At 44.3% G+C, this 22,651-nt stretch overlaps 1 protein-coding gene across 14 annotated transcripts in view; it reads left to right on the forward strand.

Annotated features, from left to right (window-relative positions):
- Positions 1-22,651, forward strand: part of LOC106604881 (protocadherin alpha-C2) — a 212,718-nt gene that overhangs the window by 141,924 nt on the left and 48,143 nt on the right. The gene's annotated exons all lie outside the window — the stretch shown is intronic.

Here is a 22,651-nt window from a genome sequence, read left to right on the forward strand (position 1 = left end):
TATAATGTCAACACTTACCCCCATGTTTAGAATGTTACTACTTAAAGCATTCTTCTGAGTCCATCTTCTCTCTCTCTCTTGCATCCACAAGATCGATTCATTGATGGTGATAGCATGTTGTTGAATCTTTTACAAACCACCACCGAGGTTCAGTGATATATTAATTGAAGCAAACAGACAGTCTTTTAAATTGAGTGTAAATGGAGGAGTCTGTGTTTCTGTGTGAGAGTGAGCTGGCTTGGCACAAGCAGGGGCCTGCCTATCTTTTTGAGTCCCCAGGTGGTGTGTGGATGACAGGATAGGCCTCTCTCTCTCTCTCGCTCTCGAGCCCTTTATTCTGCCGTTCCCTCAGCTTGGAGGATTACTGCTGTAACAACCTTTTCTTTCACATCTGAGTGCATGAGTAATCCTTCTCTTTCATTCTCTCCCTTATCCTTTTTATCTATCCCCTCTGTTTCTGACCCCTGCTGTTGCTTTGTACATTTCCCTGACTCACTGTGTATTTCTCTCAATCTCATGGTCTCTCTGCTCCTATTGCATTCCCAACCCTTCATCGATTTCCCTCAAACCCTCTGCCCTTTTCCCTGTCTCTATCCCTGCCTGTCTTTCTCGGTCTATGTTCCCTTTTCTAATTCATAATTTCTCTTTCCGCCAGTCTCACTTTCTCTTGCTTTCCCACCCTTCAATGCCCTCTCTGCCCCTCCCCCACCTACCTTTCCCCTCAGCCCACAGGCCTTGTTCCATCCCTCTGATTCTCTCTCCCCTTATTTCACTCTCTATGCATCATTTTCCTTCCATTTTCTCAGCCTCAGTGTATCGCTCGATGTCAATTCCTATCTATCTCTTTGTCTCCCTATCGCCCTATCCCACCCTCCTTCCGTCTACCCTCCCTCCTTCAGTCCACCAAGCTTGTTTTCATGTGTGTGTGCCTGTGTGTGTGTGTGTGGGGTAGCAGCTGAGAGGAGTAATGGTGAAATAGCAGCAGCTCTCCCCAGACATGCATGCTATCAGCCTGAGCATGTTGTAAACAGGATTCTTCCCGTTTTCATTAGCATGCGCTAAGTGTGTCAGGGCGGCTCGATCCGCTCAGTGTGTAAGCTGCTCAGCCCCTTTTTGTTGGACTACACAGACTGTGTCTATCAACAGCTAACGCTATCTACTCATGCGGATTGAGCATTCTTTTGGCCATTTAAAGTGGTGCTGTTTTCAACCAGTGGCATTCAAGTGGGTTTGTAAATATTGTATAGTCTAGGCCTCAATGCAGCTCTCTCCTCCTTGGTCTCTGTATCGCATGAAAGCTCTATGATGTACTTCTCTTTGATAATACGTTCTTTAATACTCTTTCATAATACACTGACCTATTTTTTTGTGAGTGGTCGGTCAGTAAAAACAACTAAATAAAATACAAGCTCAGAGCCACTGTATGATCATTTGGTTGGTTCAGAATGTATGTTATCTATGTGGTCTGCTTCGGGGCTCTCTATGATCACACAGGGGTTCTGAATATTGCAGTGCATGTGTAAGTGGGTCAGTGTGTGTTCGTAAGATTGCAGTGCCAATGCGAGTCAGTATGTGTTTACCAGGTGTCTGAGAGTCACACAATATATATCTCTCTCTCTCTCTCTCTCTCTCTCTCTCTCTCTCTCTTTGCATTCGAGTGGTTCAGAATGCGCTCTGTAGGCTGCAGCTCTCTCTCTCTCTCTCTCTCTCTCTGTGTGTGAGAGAGAGAGGCTGTGGTAATTTTCCGCTCTGCGCTGCAGCAGCAAGGATCTCTCAGAGCCTTGGCTTCTCGGTGAGCTGCAGGCTGGGCTCTGGGCTGGGCGGGGCTGACGTTACCGGCAGCAACTCAGCTGTCAATCACAGCTAAATCGGGGAGGCGGGACAAAGAGTTAGGGGAATGAGGTCGCAGGGCTTATTCCTCCAGCTCTCAGGTCACCACCATGCCTGTGTGTGTGGTTGGGTGGGTGTTTGTCAGTGTGGCCTCTGTGTACGTGTGTTTATTTGAGTGTGCGTAATTGCCTAATATCAACAGATTCATGTTGGTGTATTAAATAGTATTGCACTTGGTGTATGAGTTTCTTTGTGGGAGCAGCAGTGTGTGTAGTCCTGTATTTAGCTGAGTGTGTGTTATTCAATAACGTGTTTATTACATTGGCTGTGTGTTAAGTGTGTGTTGGCTAAAAGCCTCTCCCTCTGCTCTGCTGGCCCCAGTGTTGCAAAAAGCATTACATTATTGATTATCTAAGTACATTATCCCTGGTGAGGTAGCCAGCTAAGTGCTTCACAATTTTACTGGATTGTATTTCTACAACAGGGGCATTCATTCACCTACTGTAAGTCATTTAGGTTCAGTAACCATCCAGATGGGGTCAACTATTGTTTCCCCCAAAAAACACCTTTCCCCCAGCTCTCTGGTTCAGATTTTGGTTGCATCATGGTTGACATGATTGGGCTAATGATAATGCAGCACCTTGAGACGCCTGCTCTTTGTCCTGGCTTTGTTCCAGCCTCCTTTGTTTAGCACACAGACATGCACGCATGGACACTCGGTGTGAACACGTCACTTCCCGTTTTCCTCCCTCCTGGGTGTGGCTCTTGGCAAGGGGATGGGAGCTCAGCTAAGGTTGCCATGGAGGTTGCTATGGAGATGATCCCCATTGCTGACGTGCACCAGTCTGTTTCTTAGAGAGAGAGAGAACTGCAAATGTAAATCCACCCCACTCAAAGATGAAAAAAGAGAGAGTGGAAAGGCAGAGTGAGGGAGAAAGGTGTGAGAATAGAGAGAGAATAATGGATTGAGGATTGAGGACAGGAAAAAGGTGGCAGATTAGAACAGGGAGTGTGAATGTGAAATCATGTGAAAGGGAAAGAAGGAGAGAGCCTGGATGAGGCAGACGAAAACAAATTAAACAACAAAATGTGTCTTGCAGCTAAGTGGAAATTACAAGGGGCTGAGAATTGGTCACAGATAAAGACTGCACACACACACACACACACACGCGTTATGGCGTTAGGCTGTTGTTGCAGTCTATAGATTAGCTTTGTCATGTTCAGAACCACAGGGTTCTTCCATATACATGCATCCCCGTCCATCCAGTGTGGCTACTAAGCCAGGGGTCCTGAGTGGAGGGATAGAGGGGATCGTGCGCCTGCCTGCTGTCTCAGATAGCTTTGTTTACCACAACATGAATCTGTTTGATTTTATGTTCAGGCAGAACGGGGACAGCCCACACGCTGTTTAACCCCTCCAGGACCCCGGAGGAGAGATTTACTTCCACTTTCGTACTGTCATGCCCATTACACAGAAAGGAGAGGATACACTGGGGAAGGCACAGCCAAACGCACCCAGCACAGTCTCTCCATCCAACCCTCTACGCTGAAAGGGAGGTACACTTGGGAAGGTTCAGCCAAACGCAGCCAGAACAGCCTCTCCACCTCATCCTACATACATGGGAAGGGGTCATCATCTCTACTGAAACCAAGATGTTATATATGAGATTGAAAAGGTTCTAAAGCATGTTATGAATGAGTTAAATACGCGGGGGTAAACCCGCGCACCACTTTCAAACAGGCCCTTCGATCTATGAGTCTTTAGATGGAGATTCTCGGTAGAAAGGTGTGCGGTCCCTCATAATACATTGGTGTTACAAAGTTAGCGCCGATGCCGCTAGAGTGTTAGCATGTTATTAATCGGACGTGATGCAAAATGCAGTTAAGAGTTTTGCCGCACGGTAGCCTTTGATCTCTGTGTGCTGGAAGGTCTTTACGATATCATGGTTCGGTTCTGGATTCATTAACAGGGAAAGGGGTATACCTCGTCAGTTGCACAACTGAATGCAGTCAACCGAAACTCAAAACCTCTGAATAAGAGAGGTGCTGGGGGATGCCTAAATCAACATCCATGTCACCAGCGCACTGGGAACAGTTGTTGTCGGGGGTTAACTGCCTTGCTCAAAGGCAGGACAGCAGATTTTCCCACCTTGCCGGCCCAGGGATTCAAACCAGTGACCTTACGTTTATTATTAAAATGTATTTTATTTCACCTTTATTTAACCTGTCTGGGCTAGGGGGCAGTATTTTCACGGCCGGATGAATAACGTACCCAATTTAAACATGTTACTACTCTGGCCCAGAAACTAGAATATGCATATTATTAGTAGATTTGGATAGAAAACACTTTGAAGTTTCTAAAACTGTTTGAATGGTGTCTGTGGGTATAACAGAACTCATATGGCAGGCAAAAACCTGAGAAAAAGTCAACCAGGAAGTGGAGGATCTGAGAATTGTAGTTCTTCTTTTTAGTCCCTTTCGAAACTACAGTATCCGTGGGGTTACGTTGCACTTCCTAAGGCTTCCATTGGCTGTCTAAAGCCTTCAGAAAGTGGTTTGAGCATTCTCCTGTCACTGGGCAGATAATAGGAGCTCAGTTTCTGAGTGGACTGCCTGGCAACAAAGGGATTGGATATGCGCAGTCACGCGAGCACGCTGTTCCTTCTTTTTCTCCTTGAATGAATACGCTATTGTCCGGTTGGAATATTATCGCAATTTTACGTTAAAAATACCATAAAGATTGATTTTAAACAGCGTTTGACATGCTTCTAAGTACGGTAATGGAACATTTTGACTTTTCGTCTCTGGTTCCGCGCTCGCGCGTTATGCCTTTGGATAAGTGATCTGTACGCACGAACAAAACGGAGGTATTTGGACATAAATATGGATTATTTGGAACAAAAACAACATTTCTTGTGGAAGTAGCAGTCCTGGGAGTGCATTCTGACAAAGATCAGCAAAGGTAAGAGAATATTTCTAATACTAATTCTGAGTTTAGGTTGCCCCGAACTTGGCAGGTGTCTGTATAGCTCACTGTGATGGCTGAGCTATGTACTCAGAATATTGAAAAAATATGCTTTCTCCGTAAAGCTATTTTAAATTCTGACACAGCAGGTGAATCCAGGGGTAGTCTATCTATAATTCTTTAAATAATTGTTATATATTTTGTCAACGTTTATGATGAGTATTTTTGTAAATTGATGTGCACATTCACCGGACGTTTTGGTGGGAATACATTTTCTGAACATCACGCGCCAATGTAAAATGCTGTTTTTGGATATAAATATGAACTTTATCGAACAAAACATACATGTATTGTGTAACATAATGTCCTAGGAGTGTCATCTGATGAAGATCGTCAAAGGTTAGTGCTTCATTTAGCTGTGTTTTGGGTTTTATTGACACATGTCCTTGCTTGGAAAATGGCTGTGTGATTATTTTTGTCTATGTACTCTCTTAACATAGTGTAATGTTTTGCTTTCCCTGTAAAGCCTTTTTGAAATCGGACAATGTGGTTACATCGAGGAGAAGTATATCTTTAAAATGGTGTAAAATAGTTGTATGTTTGAGAAAGTTGAATTATGACTTTTTGTTGTTTTTGAATTTGCCGCCCTGATATTTCACTGGCTGTGTCCCGCAGGTGGGCGTCCCACATAGCCCATATAAGTTAACCAGGTAGGCTAGTTGAGAACAAGTTCTCATTTGCAACTGCGACCTGGCCAAGATAAAGCGTAGCAATTCGACACATACAACAACACAGAGTTACACATGGAATAAACAAAACATACAGTCAATAATACAGTAGAACAAAAGAAAACAAAAAGTCTATATACAGTGAGTGCAAATGAGGTAAGTTAACTTCTCAGGGCTACGTGGGACACGCTATTCAACAGCCAGTGAAATAGCATGGCGCGAAATACAAAACAGCAAAAATCTCATAATTTCATTTTCTCAAACAATCAACTATTTTACACCATTTTAAAGATACATTTCTCGTTAATCTAACCACATTGTCCGATTTCAAAAAGGCTTTACGGCGAAAGCATAAAATTAGATTATGTTAGGACATAAACTTCACAAGAAAAACCACACAGCCATTTTCCAAGCAAGGACATGCATCACAAAAACCAAAAATACAGCTAATATATTCACTAACCTTTGATGATCTTCATCAGATGGCACTCATAGGACTTCATGTTACACAATACATGTATGTTTTGCTCGATAAAGTTCATATTTATATCCAAAAACCCCATTTTACATTGGCGCGTGATGTTCAGAAAATGTATTCCCACCAAAACTTCCGGTGAATGTGCACATCAATTTACAAAAATACTCATCATAAACGTTGATAAAATTTACAACAGTTATTGAAAGAATTATAGATACACTTCTCCTTAATTCAACCGCTGTGTCAGATTTCAAAACAGCTTTACGGCGAAAGCACATTGTTCAATATTCTGAGTACAGAGCTCAGCCATCAAAGCAAGCTATACAGTTACCCGCCAAGTTCTAGAGTCAACAAAACTCAGAAATAGTATTATAAATCTTCACTTACCTTTGCTGAGCTTTGTCGGAATGCACTCCCAGGACTCCCACTTCCACAAGAAATGTTCGTTTTGTTCGATAAACTCCATATTTATGTCCAAATACCTCCTTTTATTTGCGCGTTCAGATCACTATCCAAAGGCAAAATGCGCAAGCGCAAAACCCGAGACGAAAAGTCCAAAAGTTCCATTACCGTTCGTAGAAACATGTCAAACGATGTTTACAATCAATCCTTAGTCTTTTTAACATAAATATTCTATAATATTCCAACCGGACAATAGCGTAATCATTACAGAGGAAAAAGAAGGAACGGAGCACCTGCGTGCCTGCGCAGAAATCAACTCCTTGGTCTCAGGCTTGAGACAGCTCTTATTCTCTCCCCAGTAACAGTAGAAGCATGAAACAAGGTTCTAAGGACTGTTGACATCTAGTGGAAGCCTTAGGAAGTGCAAAATGAACCCTAAGTCACTGTATACTGGATAGGGAATCACTTGAAAAACTACAAACCTCAGATTTCCACACTTCTTGGTTGGATTCTTCTCAGGTTTTTGCCTGCCATATGAGTTCTGTTATACTCACAGACATCATTCAAACAGTTTTAGAAACTTCGGAGTGTATTCTATCCAAATATACTAATAATATGCATATCCTACCTTCTGGGCCTGAGTAGCAGGCAGTTTAATTTGGGCATGTAATTCATCTAAATTTCCGAATACCGCCCCCTGTCACTAAAAAGTTAAAGCTAGTGAGGGAGATATGAGTCCAGCTTCAGAGATTTTTGCACTTTGTTCCAGTCATTGGCAGCAGAGAACTGGAAGGAAAGGCGGCCAAAGGAGGAATTGGCTTTGGGGGTGACCAGTGAGATATACCTGCTGGAGCGCATGCTACGAGTGGGTGCTGCTATGGTGACCAGTGAGCTGAGATAAGGCGGGGCTTTACCTAGCAGAGACTTGTAGATAACCTGTAGCCAGTGGGTTTGGCGACGAGTATGAAGCGAGGGCCAGCCAACGAGAGCATACAGGTCGCAATGGTGGGTAGTGTATGGGGCTTTTGTGACAAAACGGATGGCACTGTGATAGACTGCATCCAGTTTGTTGAATAGAGTGTTGGAGGCTATTTTATAGATGACATCACCGAAGTCGAGGATCGGTAGGATGGTCAGTTTTACGAGGTTGTGTTTGGCAGCATGAGTAAAGGATGATTTGTTGCGATATAGGAAGCCGATTCTAGATTTCATTTTGGATTGGAGATGCTTAATGTGAGTCTGGAAGGAGAGTTTACAGTCTAACCAGACACCCAGGTATTTGTAGTTGTCCACGTATTCTAAGTCAGAGCCGTCTGGACAGGCGAGCAGGTGAGGGCAGTGATCGATTGAATAGCATGCATTTAGTTTTACCTGCGTTTAAGAGCAGTTGGAGGCCACGGAAGGAGAGTTGTGTGGCATTGAAGCTCGTCTGGAGGTTAGTTAACAGTGTCCAAAGAGGGGCCAGAAGTATACAGAATGGTGTCATATGCGTAGAGGTGGATCAGAGAATCACCAGCAGCAAGAGCAACATCATTGATGTATACAGAGAAAAGAGCCGGCCCGAGAATTGAACCCTGTGGCCCACCCAGAGAGATTGCCAGAGGTCCGGACAACAGGCCCTCCGATTTGAGACACTGAACTCTATCAGAGAAGTAGTTGGTGAACCAAGCGAGGCAATCATTTGAGAAATCAAGGCTGTTGAGTCTGCCAATAAGAATGTGGTGATTGACAGAGTCGAAAGCCTTGGCCAGGTCGATGAACACGGCTGCACAGTAATGTCTCTTATCGATGGCGATTATGATGTCGTTTAGGACTTTGAGCGTGGCTGAGGTGCACCCATGACCAGCTCTGAAACCAGATTGCATAGCGGAGAAGGTACGGTGGGATTCGAAATGGTCGGTAATCTGTTTGTTAACCTGGCTTTCGAAGACCTTAGAAAGACAGGGTAGGATAGATATAGGTCTGTAGCAGTTTGGGTCTAGAGTGTCACCCCCTTTGAAGAGGGGGATGACCGCGGCAGCTTTCCAATCTTTGGGAATCTCAGACGATACGAAAGAGAGGTTGAACAGGCTAGTAATAGGGGTTGCAACAATTTTGGTAGATCATTTTAGAAAGAGAGGGTCCAGATTATCTAGCCCGGCTGATTTGTATGGGTCCAGATTTTGCAGCTCTTTCAGAACATCTTCTACCTGGATTTGGGTGAAGGAGAAATGGTGGGGGCTTTGGCGGGTTGCTGTGGAGGGTGCCGGGCAGTTGACCGGGGTAGGGGTAGCCAGGTGGAAAGCATGGCCAGCCGTAGAGAAATGCTTATTGAAATTCTCAATTATTGTGGATTTATCGGTGGTAACAGTGTTTCCTAGCCTCAGAGCAGTGGGCAGCTGGGAGGAGGTGCTCTTATTCTCCATGGACTTTACAGTGTCCCAGAACTTTTTTGAGTTAGTACTACAGGATGCAAATTTCTGTTTGAAAAAGCTAGCATTAGCTTTTCTAACTGCCTGTGTATATTTGTTCCTAACTTCCTTGAAAAGTTGCATATCACGGGGGCTATTCGATGCTAATGCAGAACACCACAGGATGTTTTTGTGCTGGTCAAGGGCACACAGGTCTGGAGTGAACCAAGGACTATATCTATTCCTAGTTCTACATTTTTTGAGTGGGGCATGCTTATTTAAGATGATGAAGAAGGCACTTTTAAAGAATAGCCTGGCATCATCTACTGACAGGACGAGGTCAATGTCATTCCAGGATACCCCGGCCAGGTTGATTAGAAAGGCCTGCTCGCAGAAGTGTTTTAGGGAGCGTTTGACAGTGATGAGGGGTGGTCGTTTGGTCGCAGACCCATTACGGATGCAGGCAATGAGGCAGTGATCGCTGAGATCTTGATTGAAAACAGCAGAGGTGTATTTGGAGGGCGAGTTAGTTAGGATGATATTTTTGAGGGTGCCCATGTTTACGGATTTGGGGTTGTACCTGGTAGTTTCATTGATAATTTGTGTGAGATTGAGGGCATCAAGCTTAGATTGTAGGATGGCCGGGGTGTTAACCTCTCTCGGGTATGTGGGACGAAATCGTCCCACCTAGTCAACAGCCAGTGGAATCGAGTGGCGCGAAATACAAAAACCTTAAAAATGCTATAACTTCAATTTCTAGTTATGTTCAAATATCCTCTGTTTTGTTCGTGCGTTCAGGTAACTATCCAAACGGTGACGCGCGGACGCATGTCGTGACAAAAAAAATCTAAATATTCCATTACCGTACTTAGAAGCATGTCAAACGCTGTTTAAAATCTATTTTTATGCTATTTTTCTCGTAAAATAGCGATAATATTCCAACCGGGGTGACATTGTATTCATTCAAAGGCTGAAAGAAAAAAATGGAGAATTCACATGAACGCGCATCTCCAGTGTCACTGTTCTCAGCCTGACCACTCCCAAAATATCCTGCTGTTTTTCGCCCAGAGACAGGAGAGACGTCATTCCACTTTCTGGCGCTTTCTGAGAGCCAATGGAAGCCTTAGAAAATGTCACGTTACAGCAGAGATGCTATATTTTCGATAGAGATGCCACAGAAGGAGAACAAATTGTCAGACAGGGCACTTCCTGTATGGAATCTTCTCAGGTTTTGGCCTGCCATATGAGTTCTGTTATACTCACAGACACCATTCAAACAGTTTTAGAAACTTTAGAGTGTTTTCCATCCAAATCTACTAATTATATGCATATTCTCGTTTCTGGGCAAGAGTAGTAACCAGTTTAAATCGGGTACGTTTTTTATCCGGCCGTGCAAATACTGCCTCCTAGCCCCAACAGGTTAATGAAGCTCCCGACAAACAGTTCTTGTGCAGATGTTGCTTCCACAGGCAGTTTGGAACTTGGTAGTGAGTGTTGCAACCGACAACAGATGATTTTTACAAGCTACACGCTTCAGCACTCTGCGGTCCCTTTCTGTGGGCTTGTGTGGGAGACCTGGGCTAGCAGTTAGCAGACCGGGGCAGGCAAGCTAGCAGTTAGCAGACCTGGGCTAGCAAGTTAGCCTTTGGGGGACGTCGTGATGGGGGTAAGTCTGTTTTTGCCTCTTCGTAAGGTGACGTCGATAGACCAGTTGTGGAATTAGTAGGCTTCCAAGTAGCTCAAGATAGCTAGCAGGCCAGTTAGCAGAATGGGCCTTCGGCGGACGTCGCGCCTGAGGGGCCTGTTGGAATCCTCGGGCAGATTGTCGGTATTCCAGTCGTAGAGGATCGGCGGGGTTCCGTGCCCCGTACCGGCAGTAGAAGGGGTCCGGATATTGTAGCCCAGGAGTGGGCTTCGGTGGTAGCACAGGAGCCCTGGCCGAGCTAGCTTCAGGCTAATTGGTGCTTGCTCCGGGATGGAAACGCTAGCCAGGAGTAGTCACCCGGGATTGCGGTTAGCTAGTTGCGAAGATCCATGTGAACATGTTCAGAGTTTGCGGTAGGAATCCGGGGATATGAGGGAAAAAAATATATATATATAAAATAATAATAGGTCCGTTATGCTCTGGTTTGAGTGACGTTCGAACTGGCGAGAGCATTCCGAGCTAAAGGTTAGCTGATGACCGCTAGCAATGGTTTGCTGATAGCTGGTAGGTAGTTAGCTGGCTAGCTTCAGTTGAGGGATTCCAGATCCGAAGTAAATAGAAATACTTTAGAAAAAAGAAAAAAAACTGATCCACGCCACATTGGGTGAGGCGGGTTGCAGGAGAGTATTTAGAAGTTCAGGTTTAGGAAAATATTTTTAAAAGATATGCGAAGAAAAAGATGTTAAAAGATACAGTGAGGGAAAAAAGTATTTGATCCCCTGCTGATTTTGTACGTTTGCCCACTGACAAAGAAATGATCAGTCTATAATTTTAATGGTAGGTTTATTTAAACAGTGAGAGACAGAATAACAACAAAAAAATCCAGAAAAACGCATGTCAAAAATGTTATAAATTGATTTGCATTTTAATGAGGGAAATAAGTATTTGACCCCCTCTCAATCAGAAAGATTTCTGGTTCCCAGGTGTCTTTTATACAGGTAACGAGCTGAGATTAGGAGCACACTCTTAAAGGGAGTGCTCCTAACCGCAGCTTGTTACCTGTATAAAAGACACCTGTCCACAGAAGCAACCAATCAATCAGATTCCAAACTCTCCACCATGGCCAAGACCAAAGAGCTCTCCAAGGATGTCAGGGACAATATTGTAGACCTACACAAGGCTGGAATGGGCTACAAGACCATGGCCAAGCAGCTTGGTGAGAAGGTGACAACAGTTGGTGCGATTATTCGCAAATGGAAGAAACACAAAAGAACTGTCAATCACCCTCGGCCTGGGGCTCCATGCAAGATCTCACCTCGTGGAGTTGCAATGATCATGAGAACGGTGAGGAATCAGCCCAGAACTACACGGGAGGATCTTGTCAATGATCTCAAGGCAGCTGGGACCATAGTCACCAAGAAAACAATTGGTAACACTCTACGCCATGAAGGACTGAAATCCTGCAGCGCCCGCAAGGTCCCCCTGCTCAAGAAAGCACATATACATACCCGTCTGAAGTTTGCCAATGAACATCTGAATGATTCAGAGGACAACTGGGTGAAAGTGTTGTGGTCAGATGAGACCAAAATGGAGCTCTTTGGCATCAACTCAACTTGCCGTGTTTGGAGGAGGAGGAATGCTGCCTATGACCCCAAGAACACCATCTCCACCGTCAAACATGGAGGTGGAAACATTATGCTTTGGGGGTGTTTTTCTGCTAAGGGGACAGGATAACTTCACCGCATCAAATGGATAATGGACTGGGCCATGTACCGTCAAATCTTGGGTGAGAACCTCCTTCCCTCAGCCAGGGCATTGAAAATGGATCGTGGATGGGTATTCCAGCATGACAATGACCCAAAACACACGGCCAAGGCAACAAAGGAGTGGCTCAAGAAGAAGCACATTAAGGTCCTGGAGTGGCCTAAGCCAGTCTCCAGACCTTAATCCCATAGAAAATTTTGTGGATGGACCTGAAGGTTCGAGTTGCCAAACGTCAGCCTCGAAACCTTAATGACTTGGAGAAGATCTGCAAAGAGGAGTGGGACAAAATCCCTCCTGAGATGTGTGCAAACCTGGTGGCCAACTACAAGAAATGTCTGACCTCTGTGATTGCCAACAAGGGTTTTGCCACTGTCGTGTCTTTTGCTATGCTGGATTAAGTGATATGACATGCTAACTTATAAAATGATTTCTCTGTAATTAATATTACCTGATTAAGCTAATCATGTAAATGTAATTAACTAGAAAGTCGGGGCACCACGGAAGAACGTTTATAGAGCCGTTATCTTCCGAATAAACTCTTAAAATACTTTGTAATATTTTACATCGATAGCAGTCAATATTAACCCTTGTTTTATTTTCAGTCTCATAATGAAAGTTGTAAGTTCTTGGCTATCTTCACGTACCCTGGCTAACAAGTTGAATCAGCAATACAAAATTGGGTTTAATTATTTATTTACTAAATACCTAACTAATCACACATAATTACAAATACACAGAATACAATGATGTCATACAGAATTCACCCCTGGTGAACGGAACCTGTATGAAAGCTGGTTCCACAAAGGAAAGGGGGTTGGGCTTGAATGAAAGAGCGGGAAGATTTAGGAACAGAGAAACAGCAGCTAGGCTATCGTAAATACATTATCTTATGCATTCTAAATTACCGCCCATTTGGAAAAGGAAAGTGCAATAAATATTTACTCTGAGCTGCGCTTCGGTAGATTGGTCGTAGATGCTGGCCGGACCTTCCTGTCCTCGCAAGAATGTCTCTGGTGGTAAATTGGATACGTGGTGGTATCTTCGTCCGTCTGTTAGACTGGATCCGTCGTCCGTCCTTTCCTAGCCCACGTTACAGCGGCCGCTGCTAACTCAACGGCTAGGAAGTAGCACTTCTGTAGTGAATAAGCTCAAAGTTCATACCATTCGCCACCAAAGCTCACGCCGAGGTTGGCTTAGTTCTGTTCTTGACATGTGTGTCCTTCTAACGTAGAGGCTGCAGACCTCACGTACTGGAACCAACGTGGTTATCTTTTCGTCAAAGGATTATATAGTGGAGAGGGGGAGGGAGGTGTTTCATCGTTTATAACCCCTGTCTCTTCACAGGGTTGGGCCACTGATCGAGCAGGGCACTTTCCTTATGAAAACCCAAATCTCTCATTCGGAAGCTAAAATTACATTTCATCTCCTAACAAACATTTTCAATATCAAACATTTCAATTGCATAACAATTCCATGTGACTCTGATAACTAGAGGGCGTATACTTTCTCAGATACAGTTTATGTCGTCCTGTCATCAGTCATAATGTCTCAGATGACAACCGAACTGACATACATACTCATTACGTTCCCAAGCATATTTCCAACTGGTTTTATTAACAAAATATGTGGTACCTTTCCCCATTTGTTTGATGTTCCCAGACTCTCTATATTTAACACAGGCTATTCAAGTCCTTCAGTAGATTCAGAGAGGGGAAGGGAGAAAGGTATTTATGGGGGGGGGATCATAAACCTTACCCACAGGCCAACGTCATGACACCACCAAGTACTAAGTCATGTTTTGCAGAGGGGTCAAATACTTATTTCCCTCATTAAAATGCAAAACATTTTATAACATTTTTGACATGCGTTTTTCTGGATGTTTTTGTTGTTATTCTGTCTCTCACTGTTCAAATAAACCTACCATTAAAATTATAGACTGATCATTTCTGTGGGCAAACATACAAAATCAGCAGGGGATCAAATACTTTTTTCCCTCACTGTATATACAAGGGACACGACAGGACAAAGACTGCTACGCCATCTTGGATTACAATACAATACAACATTATTGGCCCAATGCTCTTAACCTCTAGGCTACCTGACAGAAATACCAGATATGTTGTCTGTTAGTTATATCTGTTTTTATGCGCTTACGGGTGTGGTTGATCATGTTTACCACAGAGTGCTCTGATCAATCTCTGAGATCTGGCTTGTGTGATTTGTAATGCCTTGTTGCAGACATGGATTCTCCTGCAGGCTGAGGGTGTTGTCATTGGAAATAGATTCTCTCATCAGCATCTTTTAGTTTCCTTAATGACTTGGAGAAGATCTGCAAAGAGGAGTGGGACAAAATCCCTCCTGAGATGTGTGCAAACCTGGTGGCCAACTACAAGAAATGTCTGACCTCTGTGATTGCCAACAAGGGTTTTGCCACTGTCGTGTCTTTGGCTATGCCGGATTAAGTGATATGACATGCTAACTTATAAAATGATTTCTCTGTAATTAATATTACCTGATTAAGCTAATCATGTAAATGTAATTAACTAGAAAGTCGGGGCACCACGGAAGAACGTTTATAGAGCCGTTATCTTCCGAATAAACTCTTAAAATACTTTGTAATATTTTACATCGATAGCAGTCAATATTAACCCTTGTTTTATTTTCAGTCTCATAATGAAAGTTGTAAGTTCTTGGCTATCTTCACGAACCCTGGCTAACAAGTTGAATCAGCAATACAAAATTGGGTTTAATTATTTATTTACTAAATACCTAACTAATCACACAGAATTACAAATACACAGAATACAATGATGTCATACAGAATTCACCCCTGGTGAACGGAACCTGTATGAAAGCTGGTTCCACAAGGGAAAGGGGGTTGGGCTTGAATGAAAGAGCGGGAAGATTTAGGAACAGAGAAACAGCAGCTAGGCTATCGTATGACACACACTGCAGGGACAGACTCGGCATGGTCTCCACAATGTGTGTGTGTGTGTCTCAATCCGCAGCTCCCCTCCTTTCCTCTCCTCTGGAGGGGGCCTGGCACTGTCCTTCACAACCACACTGTCAGACACGGGAGGAGAGGAAAGGAGGGGAGCTGCGGATTGAGACACACACACACACATTGTGGAGACCATGCCGAGTCTGTCCCTGCAGTATCCTCTTACACCAATAGAGGTCCCAGTACTACTGTTTCTCCCTCTCTCATCCTGTCCTGGCTGCAAGCTGCAGTGCTCTTGGCACTGAGACAGAACACCGCCCCTTGGATTTTTCTCTCTCTCTCGCTCTGTGGCACAAATCTTAAAACGCTTAGTTCCATAAAAAAAATCTCTCAACCCTCCTGTTCCACACAATATGGCAGATATTGTAGCTATCAATTGAAATGGATGAATCTCCATCATTTATCACATCCCTCCAATAAGTGGTGCAGCCTGATGCATGGGCTCTCTCTTTACCTAAATTGTCAGGATTTGTTTTCTTCACCTTAGAACAAGAATTGTTCCTTGATGCGATGAGTAATTGAGTAAAGTGTCATTTGTGATAATGCGGATGATCAGTGTGTTTCTTCCATTCCTTTCATGGTTTGTCAGCCTCTCCTCCTATAGCCTACATATCATTCTCTCTGAGGAAATGGATGTTTTGTCATTTTCTGCCCGTATATGCAGATTTTTCATCACTCTGGCCTGTTCTCCTGGCAACACAGACGCTGTGATTGCTGTCCTCCTACACAACAGCCTGCAGGCATTTTCATTTGTTGAGAGACAGAGAGAAAGAGAAAGCTATTTTGTTTTTTCATTATTATTTTGAAAGGATTTCCTAAAAGCAAGAGCCCTAGAAAACCAGGTGACCGTTTTGGGTGCTGTACCCTATTTTAGCAGTGTGATACGGTGGCAAGATTTGTGCCATGCAGTAGTTCTGTATAAGAGGTCTAAATCCTGTGTATTGACGTTGTAGTTACGTATAGGCACAGTGTAACTACACATAATGTACGTGTCTCTTCACGATGAACAGTAGGTGGTTCAAAGCTCGGACTCCATCTTGTGTGGCACGGGGGAGGGGGAGGGGGGGGGCATGTATGAGGTCATCACTCCTTGCCCTGAGAACACCAGACGAGACAGCAGCTGACGATAACAAAGAGACGAGACACTCTCAGAGCCCAGATGCTTATTCAGTCTCTTCACCCAGGGCTAGATTCAGTGCTGGTCCCAGTCCCTTTGTGTGTGTGCATGTGTGTGTGTGTGTGTGTGTGTGTGTGTGTGACACAGAAACGGAGGGCTTCCACATGGCATAACAGATGCCGAGTGGGGCTGGACGAATGGCTTTTAAACCGGGACAATTCATGTGTCTTAATAGAGAGTGTTACTGGAGAGCCTGTTATTAATATGTCCGCCGTCTTGCATAATGGATGGAGAGGGTCATTAATATTATGTCTCGTCTAGCTCCAAAAAGAGAGCACAGGAAGTGAAAATTAGAGCTTTGAACCTTTTTCACTCTCCCATTCACTGCTCCGTCTCTCCTCCTGTCAGTCTCTCTCCATTCTTTACCTCCTCTGTTTCTCGTCTCTCCCCTCCCTCTCTCTGCCCCGCTCCCCTTCTCTCTCTGGGGTGGTTTAAAGAGAGGACCTGACAGTGGAGAGGGAGAGGCAGCAGCAGCAGAGACATTAGCTCCCGTGTTTCCACTTCAGACATTCTGGTGGCCCTGGGCCACAGCTCTCCCAGCTGGAGCAACGGATGTTACAGACACACAGCACAGCTGGCCCAGAGAGGGGGGGGGGGGGGGGATGAAACAGTAGAGAGGAAGGATAGAGGCACTGAGAGGGGAGAGTATGAGGTAGAGGGTAAGAGAGGGGATGGTGAGAGTGAGACGAGTAGCGGAGGATTGCAGGAAGAGAGGAAAGAGAGAGTAATGGTTGGTGAGGAGAGAGATGGGATAGAGGGAGACAGAGAGGCAAAATAGATGATTTCACCCTTCAGTCAGTGGTGAAAGGACAAGAGCAGAGAGAGGGAGCCATTGAAGAGAATTGGGACATGTACTGTGTTTGTTCGGGCGAGACTAACGTCTGTTTGTCTAGCAGAGGAGGAATTTAGATACTTAATCTCGAGCCCCTTGAGTGCAAATGAAATAATGCACAGATCTGTGGCGTGCAATTAACGGCGGAACAGATGGGTGGATTCTAACAGGTACAGTGAGAGAGATGTCAGTTACCTGCCCATGTACCATCAGCCCAATAGACAGAGAGCGAGAGAAGAGCAGAACACAAAAGAGAGCGAGGCAGACAACGGAGCGAGGTGGAAAAGGCCAGGTGTAAATTCCGCGGTGTGTGTAATTGACGAGATAACAGTCGCCTCTTTTCATCGCTGTCTCAAATTGCCGTAAACATGGAGCTTGGGCGCCCCACTGGGAGAATCTTCTAAATGTCAGGGGTAGCGCTGCTGCTCGCATGTTTCTGAGACTTACGAGTACGGACCGACACGAGACCCCCGCTGTGTCATCTCCACAGCTCAGTTAAATTGGGCATTGGGGAAAAAAAAGAAAGGATATGTAAAATAGAAAATAACATTTCCAACTCTGTCCAATGAAAAACTTCCCTCTCGGTCCATCAAACCTAACTCAAGTTCCGTTGCACCTCCATCTCTGTTCTCTTCCGTTGCATCTCTCCAGCTCCCTAGTTCGCCACCCCCTCAGCCTCGCTTTGGAGTGTGAAGAAGAGTCGCTCAGCTATCTATCCATCTACTTGTAGCATCGGAGTGACTCACCGCTCAGCGGCCGTCTTGCGGGCTGCCAGCGCATGTCATCGCCGTGGGCAGAGGGTTCAGTGGAGGAGAGCTGGAGCCGCACCGGGAGAGGGGAGGGTTGTGTGGGCGTGTTGCGTGCCTGGGTGAATCAGGCTGGCACTAGGAATCTCTGAGGTCACACGGTCCCAAATAAACACAGAACAACAACTTGATGCTCAGTCTACCATACTGATATAGGCCTATAACTCAGACTATGTTTACTACCCGGAATGCGTGATTTACCCAGAGATAGACATATAGACATATACACCAATGAATGACCACTGGCTGAGCCAATTTTGTAATTGATGAAAACTAAATTTAGTTTGAGTCATTTTTAAAAGTAAATGAGCTCCAGGCTATGCTTGCAGTTTCCCTTTTTGATGAAATAAATCAATAGGATGAGATCAGCATTCAATAGCATTACTGTTCAGGCAAGCCCGGCTCCAGGATGACATGTCTGAGGGGTCATTTTAAATCCATGGGGGGTCACAAGTATTGATAACCCTGAGCCCTGATAACACAAGGTACAGTAGATTGGTTTTACTACTTTTCAAATGTACAAAAAATGTATCTGAAACGAGACCCTACGCATGAACAATGAGCAATCGTCGCAATTTGCGCCTAACAACACGCACAGATCCGCTCAAAGATTCTTACAGGCTTCGTAGCTTAAGCTTCAATAACTAAAGGCTACATTTCTGTTGAATTTGTGACACTACGCAATGACCGTAACCAAGCCACCACTTCTCCAGGTGCGCATTTTTTTCTGTGGGAGAGTTTCAGAAAAGCGAACTAAATCAAAATAAGTGCATATTCTATAGTCAATTTGAATCTGCCGCGAATAAGATGAAATGCCCATTCCGAGAGCAACACATACACACACTCTATAGCAAGAGAGCAGGGAAGGGGTGAAAAAGTAGGCTATAGTTTTGACATCACTTTTACAGTAGCCTATCACACAACTATTGTGTAATGCAAATGAATGACAACAGAGTGAACGTTTGCCTACTTATTTTAGTAAGCTGCACAAGATATTGGTCCTAATACTGCGACATACAACATTTACATAAAATGGAGGCCTATCTGAAATGCAACCATATACACTGTCATTTTGCACACAAGAAAGCAAGCAATGTTGAAGAGAAGCCCAAGATGCGCTCATTAAAACGGCACACACCGTAACAGCAGGCTACCGCCAGTCAGCGCGATGAAAGCATAACACTAAATGCACTGCCAATTTCAGTACCACTGGAGTGGACAGCCGGACAACAGGAGCACCGTGCAAAGGCTCACCTCGGAGCACAACTAATAGGTTACATTGGTCATTGTCCCTATACCCATCAAATAACGCAAACCTGTATAGAGTGCCTTCTGAAAGTATTCAGACCCCTTGACTTTTTCCACATGTTGTTACATTACAGCCTTCTTCTAAAATGGATTAAAAAATATATATACTCATCACAATACCCCATAATGGCAAAGTGAAAACAGGTTTTTAGATTTTTTTTGAAAATGTATTAAAAATGAAAAACAAATGTACATAATCATTCAGACCCTTTGCTATGAGACTCAAAATTGAGCTCAGGTTCATCCTGTTTCCATTGATCCTTGAGATGTTTCTAGAACTTGGAGTCCACCAGAATTCCACCTGTGTTAAATTCAATTTGATTGGACATGATTTGGAAAGGCACACACCTGTCTATATAAGGTCCCACAGTTGACAGCGCATGTCAGAGAAAAAAACAACCCATAAGGTCGAAGGAATTGTCCTTAGAGCTCCGAGACAGGATTGTGTCGAGGCACAGATCTGGAAGGGTATCAAAACATTTCTGCAGCATTGAAGGTCGCAAAGAACACAGTGGCCTTCATCATTCTTAAATGGCAGAAGTTTGGAACCACCAAGCCCGGCCAAACTGAGCAATCGGGGGAGAAGGGCCTTGGTCAGCGAGGTGACCAAGAACCTGATGGTAACTCTGACAGAGTTCCAGAGTTCCTCTGTGGAGATGGGAGAACCTTCCAGAAGGACAACCATCTCTGCAGCACTCAACCAATCAGGCCTTTATGGTGGAGTGGCCAGACGGAAGCCCTGCTTGGAGTTTGCCAAAAGGCACCTAAAGACACTCAGACCATGAGAAACAAGGTTCTCTGGTCTGATGAAACCAAGATTGAACTATTTGGCCTGAATGCCAAGCGTTACGCTTGGAGGAATCCTGGCACCCTCCCTACGGTGAAGCATGGTGGTGGCAGCATCATGCTTTGGGGATGTTTTTCAGCGGCATGGACTGGGAGACTAGTCAAGGCACAGATGAACAGAGCAAAGTACAGAGAGATCCTTGATGAAAACCTGCTCCAGAGTGCTCAGGACCTCAGACTGGGGCGAAGGTTCACCTTCCAATAGGACAACGACCCTAAGCACACAGCCAAGACAACGCAGGAGTTGCTTCGGGACACGTCTCTGAATGTCCTTGAGTGACCCAGCCAGAGCCCGGATTTGAACCCGATCGAACATCTCTGGAGAGACCTGAAAATAGGATCTGCAGAGAAGAAGACTCGAGGCTGCTGTAATCGCTGCCAAAGGGGCTTCAACAAAGTACTGAGTAAAGGGTCTGAATACTTATGTAAATGTAATAGTTCTGTTTGTTATTTTTAATAAATTAGCAAACATTCTAAAAACCTATTATGCGGTATTGTGTGTAGATTTATGAGGGGATAAAAACGATTAAATCCATTTCAGAATAAGGCTGTAACGTAACACAATGTGGAAAAAGTCTAAGGGGTCTGAATACTTTCCGAAGGCACTGTGTATATATCAATTGGACCCGTAAAAGCAAGCAATGACATTAAGAATCACAGAAAAATCGAAAAGATGCGTTGAAGTAAAAAGCAAAGTCCTAAACTATACATTACATTCACAAATCTGCCAAATAACCAGTAGTCTTACATGACGGAAAACCATTGAATTAATCATTCTGGCACGACGGCCAGGGAAGTCTTGCAGCCTCCTCCATGCTGTGTTGAACCTTATGACATTTCTGATTCCATTCTCCTTCCTGGCGAAATGTACTTGTCAGGTCCCTCTCAAATGCCAGCTGGACGAGCAAGGATTTTTGTTGATCTGATGTAACATGCCGTGTCTGTGTTTACTGGATACGTTCTTCAGGGTGGAGCAGGGATTTTTGCACATTGCTGTAGATGTCCCAAATGGTAATCAGGCCGGCTCCAGGGTGAAATGCCGGTGGGAGCATTTTAAATCCATGTTTCAGTGCCAACAGCACAGTCAACATTGCTGACAAAGGCCCGCCGTATCTTTGAAGAACACTGAGTAAGCTCCGTTTTGTTGTTGCTGCCTGTGGTTGTGATTTCACTTTGTAAGAATGTGCGAACAACGATAAACTCTGCTTCCACCGGTTCAGGTTTGGTTCGATGCAACAGCTCGTCAGTTGCTAGTGGCTGGGGTAACGGATGTGCAGGTGCTTGTTGTGATGTTTCTGTTGTGCTGCTGGTGCTACGCCCTGGCTCTTCTCGATCTTGTTGACCAGCGGGTATTACATTTGCTGCTGTAGGCTCCTCAACTTCAGTGGTAGGGTCAACAGGCTACTCGATGAGTTCGGCATCTCTCTCGACATGGTCCTCCGCAATTTTCGAATGTCAATGCTGATCAAAGCTTAGCCAGCTACAATTATTCAGTGCGCTGCTACCAACACTTAACGAAGCTACTGGATACTAGCTAGCTTATTATTAGCTGGAGCTGTCTGCATAATTTGACCCCGTCCTGGGTGGGATCCAATGAGCTTCTTAAACAAGGTAATGAAGGTGTTACCTTATGACATTGCATGACTTGCTGCCCAATCAGAATGCATTTTTGGATTTGAACCGCTAAATATTACATTATTCACCCCCCCCCCCCCTTCTCCCCCTTCCTCAGATCACAAGAGCACACCTGGCATATCAGCCTGGTCTCATAGACTAGACGTAACATAGTAAATGTAAATCCGGGACATCAAATTAAAGGGGGAAAAGGGGATACCTAGTCAGTTGTACAACTGAATGCCTTCAACTGAAATGTGTTTTCCGCATTTAACCCAACCCCTCTGAATGAAATATGCACGAATTGATTGTGAGACTGCGTTGCAACGCATGGTTACATAAGACAGACGGTTACGTCTAGCAATCCAAAGGTTGGGAGTTAGAATCTGATCACGGACTCTTTAACATTTTCACTAATTAGCAACTTCTCAACTACTTAGTCATTTTTAGCTACATTGCAACTACTTAGAATGTTAGCTAACCATTCCCTTAACCCTAACCATTACCTTTAACCTAACTCCTAAACTTATCCCTAACCCCTAGCCTAGCTAACATTAGCCACCTAGCTAACATTAGCCACCTAGCTAGAATTCGTAACATGTCATACATTTTCCAAATTCGTAACATACTGTAGTTTTTGCAAATTCGTATCATATTGTACGTTTTGCAAATTCATAACATATAATATGTTGTAACATATCATAGGCCTTGAGGCCGATATGTAAAGCTTGATAAAGAGCAGTGATTCTAGCAAGAGCAGGTTTCTTCTTCTTTTCTCATCGTAACATATCATATGAAATAGGTGATGGACAGCCACAAATGAATACATGCCGTAGAAAACGTAGCATATTGTACTAAAAGGAGT

Source organism: Salmo salar, chromosome 05 (assembly GCF_965601325.2).
Source record: "Salmo salar chromosome 05, fSalSal1, whole genome shotgun sequence".
NCBI lineage: Eukaryota > Metazoa > Chordata > Actinopteri > Salmoniformes > Salmonidae > Salmo > Salmo salar.